The following is a 7,916-nucleotide window of genomic DNA, read 5'->3' as shown; positions in this document are numbered from 1 at the left end:
TCCAAAAAAGAGGCCACATGTGCCATGTGTAGGCCATCCCAAGAGAGAGGAGCCACACATGAGGGACATGTTAAAGTATGAAAGATTAAATAACGGCTTCTCCAGTAGCTTAAGCTATTGGAGTAACCGGTTGTTGTTGACTTTTTCCTTCGAGGAAAAAGGAGAAAGTCTTATTTTAATTCAAAATTATGTTATTTGCCCAATTATTTTGTTTGTGGTCTTTAAAAAGCAAAGATGAGTTCCTCTTTTTGCTTTGTCCTTTGTGGGGGACATTTAGTCCCGTATTGGAAAGTGAAGAAAAGGCTCATGCGTATATATTGTTCTTCACCTCCATAGCTCTGTGTATGAGAAGAGGAAAAACAGGGGTCTACGCGCATGAGTGGCCGAATGGACCCGGTGGCTTTTGGCTATAACACTCGCGCCGCCCGGCCCAGCTCGGCCGGCCGCGCGCGTGGGTCGAACCCTTTTCCATTTTCCTTTTATTTTATCTTTTGGCCTCGGTTTTTTGTTCCTTACCTTCGCCATTATTAGCTAATACCGTCGCCGTTATTGACAAATAACTGGGCCTGTATTGGTTGGATAAATGCGCTGTTATTGACGAATAACATCGTCGTTATTGATGAATAACGGTGCCGGTATTGGACGAATACCTGCGTGGTTCTTGTGGATAACTGTGCCGTTCCTAATATTTTCTGCGCAGTTGTGTCTATTGGTTGTGTAACCACCCAACTAAGTATGGAGTTATCTTTTTGCCCGTTGGGAAACGTGTCCCTTAATTGAGGACGTGACTGTTGGAAGTCTATTGAAGCTTCGTTTTGGTTTGAGAGAAAATATGAACAGAAAGATATTCTCTCTGTGCTCTCTATCTTCTTTAACCTTCTAGTTCCTTCTGCTTTAAAACTTTTGGATTGTTTTTCATCTCTGATCAAGGCTGCGTAAGTGTGTTCACTAGGCATTCGGGTAGCGTGAGTGCACACCTCCTGGAGCAGAGTTGATGTATTCTAGAGACATATGCCAAGAGACCCAATCTGCACCGCGATTCGTCGTATGTGGAGGCGATACTTGTCTCAAGGACAGCGAATCTTGATTCGTGCCTCAACACACTGATAAGCTTCCTTCACTGTTTATTTGGTTTCTGTTTGTTTTTGGTTTCTGTTTGTTTCTACAGATCTTTTTTGCACAGATTTCATATTCATACATATTGTTGCTGCTACATCATCAGATTCATCTTGAAAAGGTATAATCCGAAATTCCCCCACATCCCTATCTAACAGTTATTTCACATGGTATCAGAGCTACTGTAGGCTACTTCCGTGAACTCCATGGATTAAATTTGGACCGAAGAAGACATAATAGCCACTAGTTGATTTACGGTCATCTGGCCAATTAGCGTCGGAGAAGGCACGTATAGCCACAGAAGTGGAATGTCGTAGAGAGAGGCCAGAGGTGATCGTGGCCTTTAAGTACCTAAAGATTCATTTGACTGTAGATTAGTGCTCGTGCTCGCTGATAGGACGATGATGGAATTGGCACACTTTGTTCACAGCAAACTAAATGTGTGGTCGGGAAAGTGTTAAATATTGGAGAGCACCAACAGGCAACAGTACTACGATACTCAGTAGGATCCTTCAATGGAGTGGCAGAGAATTTGGAAAGTACTAGTGAGGAAGCCATCGGTGTGTTGCAAGGCTTTGCAGCATCCATCTTTGCTCAAGAGAGAATGTCTACAATGTATTTGCTCTAGGATAATAGAATGCCACGAGAGACATCTTGGACCTCAATGCTAAGAAAGTACCGTGGTTTACCAAAGTCCTTGATAGCAAATTCATGACTAAGTCGATTAACAAGGCGATTGAGGGCTCCACTATTATTTCTAGTAGGATAATGTCTTCGGCATAAACCAGTAGAAGATTAATTATGTTGTTATGACATACATAAAGAAGGATGAATCCGACCATGTTTTGATATTTGCACTAATCCATCTTTTCTTATATTATTTAAAGGGGATTTGCTAGGGAGCATCACATAATCTTTATGACTGCCAGTAAATACCATCCTTTAGGGGCGGTTTACTTGACCGCCGGTAATTATGATAATTGTTGCAGTGAGAGCAGCCACATAGCAATAGATTTTGTCTTATTCATTAATTCAGACTATGTGGCTGCTTTCTCATGCAACAGCCCCTCCGAGAAATGCCTTATGCAATGGTCCCTAACAAATTCCTATTTAAAGAGCGGAAAAGGTGATTACAGTTCCATAAAGCAGTCACAAGTCAATTAAAAAGAAAAGACAAACTAGTGTTGTGCAATTATTAAAGGGTAATGTTATCAGCACTACTAATTTTGATGATCACTCCTCACTTTATTAAACGTGCGGTATTGCCATCTCCATAGGATGATCCAAACCGTTCATTAGATGGACCACAGCCTAATTAGGATGTGCCCCAAAAATCATTTCCATAAGTTGATCCTAACCCTCCGATTTGAATGTTAGAGGGTTGATCCTAACCCTCTATAGATGGGAAGGTTAGGATCAACAAATGGAAACATTTTTTGGGGTACAAGCAATTTACGCTGTGGCCCATCTAATGGACGGTTTGGATCATCCTATGGTGCGGGCCATACCGTACTTTTAATAAAGTGAGAGTGCAATCATCAGAATACAGTAGTGCTATTAACATTTCCCTTGTTAAAACATGGTTTTGCTGATTATCATTTCCCTTTCCAAAGTTTGAAGGTTGATCTTTTGGGATAGATGGAAGCTTAGCTCAGCATGGGACTAGGGCCAACGATATCATGCGGTTGATATCTTCGGGTGTCGTCTTCAAAAAGTCATCAATCGCAGAGCAACAAAGTGTATAATAAAGTGAGGGGTGTCGTTATCAAATCACGGAAGTACGCCCCTGTAAAACTTAAAGTAGAAGCCCGCTGAACTGGCAACCGCCGATCATGGGTCGGCGGAAAATTTGGATGCAAGAGGACCTTGTCCACTTGTGAATTGTGGGGCCCACTTGCTAGCTACGGACGCATCTAATAAAGATGAATGTCGCACCATGCGGGCTTTTGAATGCTCAACCCGGCTCGACCCGAAACCCATGAACCCTGAACCCAACCCAGGCTATTTTCGGGTCGGATCGATGCGGGTCGGGTAAATCCTGGCTCGAGTTGCAGCCCTAGATGGAAGCTTAGCTCAGCATGGGGCTAGGGCCAACGATATCATGCGGTTGATATCTTCGGGTGTCGTCTTCAAAAAGTCATCAACCGCAGAGCAACAAAGTGTATAATAAAGTGAGGGGTGTCGTTATCAAAGCACGGAAGTACGCCCCTGTAAAACTTAAAGCAGAAGCCCGCTGAACTGGCAACCGCCGATCATGGGTCGGCGTAAAGTTTGGATGCAAGAGGACATTGTCCACTTGTGAATTGAGGGGCCCACTTGCTAGTTACGGACGCATCTAATAAAGCTGAATGTCGCACCACGTGGTGCTGCCGCATCGCACCCTCTGTACACGCAACTTCTGCGTATAGCCTCCTTTAAAGAGAAAGGTAATATACACCGTACTTCAGTGTATATTAAAAGTAGTAGCCCCACCAGCATCCTCACCCAACCCTGTTATCTTACCTCAACCCCAGCCCCTCTCCTTTCCCGACCCCCACGCCAACACCCTCAGAAATCCCTTCCACCTGCAATCCTTCCCACTATAGGCCAACTACATGCTCTGCTCAATTACTCCCCCATGATCTGACCTGCTTGCTTAGAGAGAGAGAGAGAGAGAGAGATGTTTGGGTTTGGAAGATGGATGGATTATGATTTTGGGTATCCATATTGATTTTTATTTCTTGCATTGGATTATGATTTTGGGTATTGTTATTTCTAGGTATGAAGATCTCAAAGTGCATGAAGAGTATTACTTGTTTCTTGATTTTATGGAGATTGTTTCTTGTTTGTTTTTTGTGACTAGTGTATTTTTAAATTTTAATCAAGAACTGCAATAATCTCGACAGTGGGTTACCGTAGATCGCCGAAGCGGAGTAGATTAGAATCTAGTTGGAGGAAGAAGATGAAGTTGATGTGATTCCCTCATAAATTCCAATGCTTAACCAAACACTTGAATCGGAATCTTCATACCGTTTACGGGAGGAATTGGAATAGGATTGGAATGTGATATCAATACCGATTCTGATGATTCCGATAATCCAAACGCACCCTTAAGATAATGATTCCTAAAATTACTAAAATTCTTCTAATTTTTTTTATTATTGTTGTTTAACCTTCTTTTTCACTCTTTCTGATATAGTGATTGAAATTCTTCTCATTTTAAAACATTTTTAAAGCATATTTTGTTCCTCGCCCTGTGCATCGCACGGGTCTCTAACTAGTGTATTTATATTAGCGACTTGGTACATGTGAATTTAGTTCCCAGTAGTCATCATAATGGATACTGTACGTCAATGGGCTTTTAGTTATTTTAATGGGCTGGGCCTAGTAGCTTAGTCAATCAAAATGAAAGTGCAGCCCATCTCATCTGCCACATTCCTCTAATGGGCCGTTTGGATACACGGATTTTAGAATAAATAACACCTTCTCCAACAGCTTAAGCTTTTCAGGTAACAACTAGTAGTTTTACATGGTATCAAAGTCAAAGGTCCTGAGTTCAAACCTTCTTGATAGCAAAAATCCACATGCAATGGTCAAACCCAAAAGAGGGGCCTCATGTACCGCGTGTATGCCAACCCTAGAAAGAGGGGCCACACATGAGGGGGAGTGTTAAAGTATAAAAGAATAAATAACTCCTTCTCCAACAGCTCAAGTTGGAGAAGGTGTTATTTATTCTTTTATACTTTAACAGTAGGCTCTGATTAGAGAGGCAGAGGCGAGGGAGGAGATGCTTTGCCATGGATTCGGAGATGGGTTTTGGCTGAATTGGTGAAGGGAGAGGGAAATGGGGATTTTGTTATATAATGATTGAATGGAGGAGAAGCTAGAGAGGAGAGATAGGAGGTAGAGGAGATAGATATGAGAGGAAGAAATGGATTTTTTAATTTTTCTTTTGATATGTTTGAGGACTAAGGGGGATTTGTTTGAGAGAGAGAGAGAGACAGAGAGAGAGAGAGAGAATGCCCCTATCACGGGTAGAAACAGGGGGACAACCACTTACATCCGGAGTATTATACATTGAAACTAAGTGTAGTAGAGGTGCAATTTGGGTTGGGTTGGGATTTAGCTATTCGTATGATTGCCGCATGCCTGGCATCGTCGAGCATTTCCCAAGTAGAAAAAAATGCACTTTTGGGTAACTTTACGGTGTTTAGTTGCCAATTGAGCATCCAAATCCCTGAAGACTACCAAACAAGTTTCAGAGGTAACAATTGCATGTCTGGTGACATGGCATCAATGTCTCCTCCTTGCACTTTCCAAGTCAAAAGTTGTTGTCTTCATTCACGAGGTGGCTGGTTTGACATGCGACAGACCAGCCGCGAAATGCCTTTTGCGATGGACCCTAGCAAATCACTTCTCAGATGCAGAGGAATTTGGCAAGGTAAATTTTGCCTTTTCTCTTTATCACTCGTCCTTCTCTCTCTTCTCTTTCTATATTGATAATGACGCACTGTCCCACTGCTGTACGAGGTTGGAAAGCAAACACTACTTATCACTATTCTACAATAGGCATGTTTCTCTCCTCCCTATTGACTACTTATACCACTAATCTACAAGGTAATTAAATGCATCCAAACGGACACTAAAAAACAAATTACGAAATTGACTGTCTTACTAACCTTTAACTACTATCACTTATACATTGCTTCAACCACAAAACAAATGTCAAAATTGAATGCAACTTTATATAGAGAATGCATAAATCCCTTTTATCTTACATATATATTGGTAGAAAGGCAAACACATGCTCCCTTTCCTTTTATTTTGGATTTTTTTTTTTGCTTGGTCTGGTTCTTTCTTTTTTTCTGTTGGTGGTGCATCTCATATTTTCTTTTAAGTTAAACCTGTACGAAAGGCCTTTGGGCTGCCGTTATTTTTTTGGGCATTCTGATTGATGCGCTATTATTGTTTGTATTTTGAATTCAATTGATTATAAAAATAAGCTTAATGCACTGCAAGATTTAGGGCTTCTTTTTATTTGCACTGTATGATGCACGCAGAGTGAGGCTTTTTAAAATTGTGGATTATGAAAGCATGTAGATTCGTTTGAAATTTGTGCATACATGTATCCTTTGTTGCTTCATGTTGTGCTTATATGTAGGGCTGCAACTTGGCTCGGGTTTGACCTGACCCGCATCAACCCGACCCGACCCGAGTTGCAGCCTTACTTATATGCATCTTTGGCTGATTTATTTTCTCGTAAATAGAAATTTGCCAAATGCGTCGTTTCTTCCATCATTTAAAACCAGCTTCTCGTCGTTGGGGAAGCACGTTTCAAGGAAAGAAGGGAGAAGATCTCCACTATTTAAATGAGGTAAAAACTGATTCCTTTGCATTTATTTGAAATTAAAAACATGTATTTCCTTTACTTTAATTGGCAACACTAATTCCTTTGCGTTTTCTGTGTGCAGGGGATTGAAGGCAAGGTTAAAACGTGGATAAAACAACCACCTGGTATAATCAAAGTCAATACAGATGTATCGCGTCGTCCAAATTCAAAAGGATGAGTAGTATCTAGAGGTATCCAAAGAGACCTTTAATCTTCCCCACCCCAACTTAGCAAATTCATATAATTATACTATATATGACTGCTAGATAATTGTGGTTGTCATAAACCACTTTAATATATAGGGATTTGCTAGTAACTTCTGCAAATAGGCATTTCGCGGCTTGTTGTTGCATGAGAGAACAGCCACAGGGCCTCACTTTTCAGCAGATTTTGTCTTATTCATTTAATTCATCTGAGGTGGCCGCTCTCTCATGCAACTAGTCGCGAAATGCTTTTTCTATAAAAGTTCCTACCAAATCTCCAATATATAGCTCCAAAACTTGGGTTTCAACGGAGAACCCGTGAGTGTTTAGTACCTGTGGAAATAAATAAATGGGGGAACTTGGCCTGTTACATGCAGAAGGCTCTAGGTTTGTTATGACCCTATAATTTTGGGGTCAAAATCGATTCTTAGATTTCAATAAATAAAGGGAAGTGATGTATTATTCGCCATTTTATCTTTCGTTACCCCCGTTTGTAGTGTAAAAGGGTGTGATCGTGCCTGCAAAAATACACGAGCCCATCAAAAATCCAAAGTTAGGCATGCTTAGGTGAGTGCAGTACTAGGATTGGTGACCTCCTAGGTACCCGTCGTGAAGCAACCCTGTCTCTTTTTTGGGATTGAGCATCTCGCCCAGTTGGTTAAGGATTTGTTCTACTACCTTGAGGTTAGAGGTTCAATCTCAGCTCACATACCTAATAAAATAAGTAGTCATATAAATACACTTAGATGGGGCTAGCCCAGGAAAGGAAAGGGGGCGAATATGGTGTTTATTTTTTAGTCTTATTAGTTTTGGACTCAAAATCAATTCTCAAATTCTAAACCGAATAGGGCCTAATGACTTTGAGAATTAACTTTTCGGGCGAAAAGTGATTAGTTGGCTCAAAATTGTCTAAGATTGCCCTGCTCTTTTGGGCAAACCAGTACCCGACAAGGTACCACTTCTCCTTGAGCTACGATCTCGATTCTCTTATTCAATTGATAGACCGATTTCTCTATTATTATAGAATGGTGGCTAAACCATATTCAGATTTAGGAAAACATGCTCTTAAGGTTTTTATTTTGTAACGAACAAGGAGCTATAAAGCTTGGCTACTGACCTTACTTCAAAGCCGGAGGCAATGGACAATAACTGGGAGCAGGAAGCCATTCATTCATTGGGCCGCTCCATGAAATAGAAGTTAATCAACCAGACTTGGCAACCTTAGTGAT

The 7,916-nt window shown here is 41.1% G+C and overlaps 1 long non-coding RNA gene across 1 annotated transcript; it reads left to right on the top strand.

The window, feature by feature from the left end:
* Positions 1-1,945: 1,945 nt before the first annotated feature.
* LOC143864054 (uncharacterized) lies at positions 1,946-7,156 on the top strand. Its single transcript, XR_013241064.1, has 3 exons — positions 1,946-3,874; positions 6,405-6,469; positions 6,567-7,156. It is a non-coding gene; the product is annotated as an uncharacterized LOC143864054 (long non-coding RNA).
* The last annotated feature ends 760 nt before the right edge of the window (positions 7,157-7,916 follow it).

The sequence above is a fragment of the Tasmannia lanceolata genome, unplaced genomic scaffold (assembly GCF_043159265.1).
Source record: "Tasmannia lanceolata isolate RefF3 unplaced genomic scaffold, GAP_Taslan_0.1 ptg000044l, whole genome shotgun sequence".
NCBI lineage: Eukaryota > Viridiplantae > Streptophyta > Magnoliopsida > Canellales > Winteraceae > Tasmannia > Tasmannia lanceolata.
This window is presented reverse-complemented; position numbering and strand designations above follow the sequence as displayed.